Raw genomic sequence first — 5,455 nt, 5'->3', positions numbered from 1 at the left:
GGAAGTCCTGGAGTAAACTTGATTGAGACATAGTTTCTCAAACATATTTTTTTGTAAAGGAATATTGTATCTTCTTCATTGCTAATTGCACAGTCCATACCAGTGCTGGATGTATCACTTTGTCCTTGTCCACTATCACTGCCCATGAGTGCCTTTGATTTCCTGATGTTATTGTAGTGACTTCTGTTGGGAAGGAAAAGTCCTGGATTGAATGGTACTGCATTCTATGCAAACCGTTTATTCAATATTTTCTTCTTCTGTCTTGCTATCTAAAATTCTCTTGCTGCCATACTGGAAATGGTCCACTGGTTGTGTGTCTGCAGTTTTACTGTTTAACTTTTTCAGCACCACACACATATGAGTCCTCGCATTTCTGAGGTAGCTCTGTTCTCTCTGTTTGTTGGTTGAGTGTGTTAGTCACTCAGTCATGTCCGACTCTTTGCCACCCTGTGGACTGTAGCTGTCCAGGCTTCTCTGTCCATGGAATTCCCCACGCAAAAATACTAGTGTGGGTTGCGATTTCTTTCTCCAGGAGATCTTCCTGACCCAAAGATTGAACCTAGTCTCCCACATTGCAGGCAGATTCTTTACCATCTGAACCACTTGGGACACCCGTGTTTGTTGGTTGAAAGCCACACTGATTAATGGAAAACTTCCTCTAAGAAGTTAATCCTCAAATGGATGTCGCCTTATGAGAAATGCATTTGAATTGCTGAACAGGTTTCTCTCTGTCCACTTGTGGTTACCTCTCTGGCCAGAGAGGGTAAGGAGGTGGTGGTAGTTGTGCTATAGAATGGTATAGTCATGCAGAGAGTATTGCTTCTGGAGTCACTCCCTCTATGTAAAGTTCTGGTAACATTGCTTCATTGCTATGTAAACTTAAGCCAATCACTTAAACTCTGAAATGTCAGTTGACTTAATTATAAATGATTATAATAATAATTCTGATCTTCCTTCTTTAGGGAGTTGTTGAGAGGACTAAATGGGATGATATATAGAAAGTAATTTTGCAAAAATAAGTTGTGATTATTAGATGTCTGGGTTTACATTTTCCCTGCTGGTTTTCCCACTGCTCTTGTGTTAACGAGATACATTACGTGAAATACAGTCTTTCTTGTGGCGTTTCCAGGTATGCTTTATATGAAAAACTCGTGGATGAAACTCCTGATGTAAGTCCAACTTAGTTTTGGTGGTAGAGTTTGTCTTGTTTTTTCTTTCACCACTTCCTTTGTTAATCATTATTTATAAATTTTAAGCATAGTGTTGACCCTAATTCATAAATTATGCCACAGTGTTAATGACTTTTGGCAAGTTTGTGGAAGGAAGGAATAAAGAGATGTGCTTCTGTCCTACAAAACTTAAAAAAAAATTTTAGTTGAATAATTGCTTCAAATAGCTGAGTCTCTGGAAGAAATGTGAATATAAGAACAGAAAGGTAGAGTGTTAGAATTATTTATTTGGCAAAAGGTTAAGGGTCTATACTCTGTACCTTAACGTAGGTGAAGATGTGAAGAGTTATGAGGAGGAATACCGTTGCACACTTGGAGAAGGAAATGGCAACCCACTCCAGTATTCTTGTCTGGAGAATTCCATGGACAGAAGAGCCTGGTGGGCTACAGTCCACGGGGTGGCAAAGAATTGGACATGTCTGAGTGATTAACACAGACACACACAGACACACAGACACACAGACACACAGACACACACACACACACACACCATTGCACACTATAGGGCTTTTTGCCATCTCACTGGCTGTGTGTCACTCACTCCTTTTTTCCCCCCTATCATTTTCTCTTTCCTTTCTGGAACAAGTATCACATTCTTTCACTAGTGACCTGCAGGATGTTTGCACTCAGACCCCCTCCTAAGGAAGTCATATTGCTCAACTCCAGCAAGTGGGTCAGCAGACAGCTGCCCACTGTCAGCAGGCTCTGCTTCAGCAGCAGCACGACACCTTACCTGAGGCCACATCCTTCCTAGGGTGACCCACATCCAGTGACTGAGTGAGGTGGAAGTATAACGGCTGTGCTATTTTGCCTCATGTGAGACACTGATGGGCACCACTCACTCCAGAGCTCCCAGTCTGGTTAGCTGGGGCTTTGCTGGGCCTGCATCACAGTTCAGGTTCTTCCTCTGCCAGATTCTGCTTCTTCCTCCTTCCTTTCACAGATATTGACCCCTAACAGTTACCTTAAAAATTGTTTAGTTTTGTTAATATATAACATATAATAATTATGTATTGTAATAGTCACTCTTTAAAAGTGTTCTACTCAGTGGTTTTTAATATATTCACAAAGTTGTGCAACTATTGTTACTATCTAATTACAGAACATTTTCATGATCCTCAAAAGAAACTCCATACATGTTAGCAGTCACTCTGTATTACCTCCTTCCCCAGCCTCTGGCAACTCTTTGTACTTTCTGCCTATATAGATTTATCTGTTATAGATTTTTTTCATATAAAAGTGAAGTCGCTCAGTCGTGTCTGACTCTTTGCGACCCCATGGACTGTAGCCTCACAGGCTCCTCCGTCCATGGGATTTTCCAGGCAAGAGTACTGGAGTGGGTTGCCATTTCCTTCTCCAGGGGATCTTCCTGACCCAAGGATCGAACCCTGGTCTCCTGCATTGTAGGCAGATGCTTTACCATCTGAGCCACCAGGGAAGACATGGAATCATATAATATATGGCCTTTTGTGACTGGCTTCTTTTCACTTAGCATAATGGTTTCAAGGTTATCTGTGTTATACCATGTATCAGTACTTTATTCCTTTTTATGGGTGAATAATATTCCACAATGTAGTTTATAGATCTACTATGATTTATTCATCAATTGATGTACATTGGATTGTTCTAATAACTGTCTTGGGCCTCAAACTCTATATCAGCATCTACTTCTGAAGAGCATAACCCACAAACTACCCTCAGTTGGGGTCCCTAGGACCTCAACTTCTGCACCAGTGGGGGTTATCAAGAAATTCTTCCAATAAAGGTGCATGTATGCCAAGTCATTTCAGTCACGTCTGACTCTTTGTGATCCTATCTACTATAGCCTGCCAGGCTCCTCTGTCCATGGAATCTCCAGGCAAGAATACTGGAGTGGGTTGCCATGCCATCTACCATGGGATCTTCTCAACCCAGGGATCAAACCTGCATCTCTTATGTCTCCTGCACTGGCAAGTGGGTTCTTTACCACTAACACCACCTGGGAAGCCATCCCAATAAAGGTGGTTCTTCCCAAAGAAAAATTTTAGCACCAGATGCCAAGATAATTAAAAGTTCTCCATCTTATTAGAATAAGTACTGTAGGCCAAGTTGTTGGCTACCTAATCTTAGAGTAGGTGTGTTTGGGGAAGAGGTTAAGTGTGGTTGAAATCTGGTGAAAAAAGGGAAAGATAGAAGGGCCCGGTGAGAAGTGGGGCCGGCAGGACCAGTGGGGGCCACGGTGTGAGTGGCATTTATGCCGTGATCAGACATTTGGGCCCTGCCTGTAGTGGTGGAGACTCGTGGAGGGCAAGAGACGTGAGATCAGGTATGCTGTCCCTTCATTTGTGGATTATGAACAGTAGGCAGCTTATCTATCTTAAAAGGCATTGTGAGTTGGCCAAAATTTGAGTAGCGGAAGTTGCTAGAGTTTAAGAGATGAATTGTAGGTTGAAGAAGGAGTTAGAATGACTGTTGCATTCTGGGGAAGATGGATATGAGACTCCAGGAAAAGCGGAAAAGAAGCATGGAAAGAGACACAGTGGCATGTTGGAAAGAATATGGACTTGAAGTCTGATACACCTGGATTTTTATTCCTCTTTCATCCTTTATTAGCTCTGTGACTTCTGACAGGTTACCTAACTTCATCTTTTAGAGGAGGCTAATAATCCCTACCTCTGAGCATTTGATTGTGAATTTGAAGTGATGTAGCCTATATATCCTGGCGTGCTGCGATTCTTGGGGTCGCAAAGAGTCAGACACGACTGAGTGACTGAACTGAACTGAGCCTATATATCACTTCTCGGCCTTTTGGCTAAGATCAAGTGTAGTATCTGTTCTTATCAGTTTAATATCTGATACGTCCTCTATCCGAGCACAGTAAGTATTAATGGGCTTCCCTGGTGGCTCAGATGGTAAAGCGTCTGCCTGCAATGCGGGAGACCCGAGTTCGATTCCTGGGTCGGGAAGATCCCCTGGAGAAGGAAATGGCAATCCACTCCAGCACTCTTTCTTGGAAAATCCCATGGACGAAGGAGTCTGATAGGCTACAGTCCATGGGGTCACAAAGAGTCAGACACGACTGAGCGACTTCACTTTCACTTTTCAGCCTATATATAATGGAGAAGGCGATGGCACCCCACTCCAGTAATTTTGGCTGGAAAATCCCATGGATGGAGAAACCTGGTAGGTTGCAGTCCATGGAGTCTCCAAGAGTCGGACACAACTGAGCGACTTCCCTTTCACTTTTCACTTTCACGCATTGGAGAAGAAAATGGCAACCCACTCCAGTGTTCTTGCCTGGAGAATCACAGGGACGGGGCAGCCTGGTGGGCTGCCGTCTAGGGGGTCGCACAGAGTTGGACACAACTGAAGTGACTTAGCAGCAGCAGCAGCCTATATAAGATAACCAGCTCTTCTAAACTCACTTGCCCTGTCCTCCTAACCTGGCAAGGTGTGAGAGGCAGGACCTAGGACCTAGGATGGATGTGAAGAGTCCAGTCACCATGTAACCAGGGGCAGAGGATATTGATGGTTAGGGGACCTGGGGACCAAGGAGTAGGAAATGGAAATGAGAGGAGGCCCAGACCCCAGGGAACTGTAGGGCTGGATCCAGGCAGAAGCACATCTGCAAGGATAACATTTCTCTGGAACTTTGTCCTTTTTAAAGGCTCAGAACAACCTCTCCCTGACCCACCAGCTCAGGCCTCTCTGCAACTTCAAATGGTGGCCGCTGGGGTCCATTTGGATGGGGGATCTTGCCACACCTCACAATTTTAGACCTCTTATAGCTGGATGAAGTGAGGACAAAGGCTGCATTTGGCAGGTGCAACTGCCTGGTGCTAAAGAGTTTCTATCAGCTATCTTCTTCCTTCCTTTCTTGCTTACCTTTTCTCAAACTCTTTCACTGACACGTCTTGATTTTTAAAATAGTTATTTTGCATCTGCTAATTTTCACTTCCAAATGATATATGGTTGGGATCTGTGACCTCTGAAGCTCCTTGCTGTCCCGTGATGCTGGGACTGAAAATCAGGCAGAGTTCAGCAGCTGCTTACTGAGCTGTCTTGGACACTTGCCATCTCAGAAGTTAATCTCATCCATCTCAGAGTCTGTCACTTAGCTGTGTGGAGATACTACCAGCCTCTGAAAACACTACAATGGTACAGAAAACTGTGTATTTGACCCCGTGGGGAATCACTCATCTTCTCTGTGGAGACACTGCCAAGCTCTAGAAAGCTGAAAGTGCTAC

The 5,455-nt window shown here is 43.9% G+C and overlaps 1 non-coding gene across 1 annotated transcript; it reads left to right on the top strand.

Moving 5' to 3' along the window:
- The first annotated feature begins 4,000 nt into the window (after positions 1 to 4,000).
- LOC120867895 lies at positions 4,001 to 4,199 on the top strand. The gene has a single exon (XR_005722064.1). It is a non-coding gene; the product is annotated as a U2 spliceosomal RNA (small nuclear RNA).
- Positions 4,200 to 5,455: the final 1,256 nt, after the last annotated feature.

This window comes from Oryx dammah, unplaced genomic scaffold, assembly GCF_014754425.2.
Source record: "Oryx dammah isolate SB20612 unplaced genomic scaffold, SCBI_Odam_1.1 HiC_scaffold_1, whole genome shotgun sequence".
NCBI lineage: Eukaryota > Metazoa > Chordata > Mammalia > Artiodactyla > Bovidae > Oryx > Oryx dammah.
Note: the sequence above shows the minus strand (reverse complement) of the source record. Positions and strands in the feature narration are given on the sequence as shown.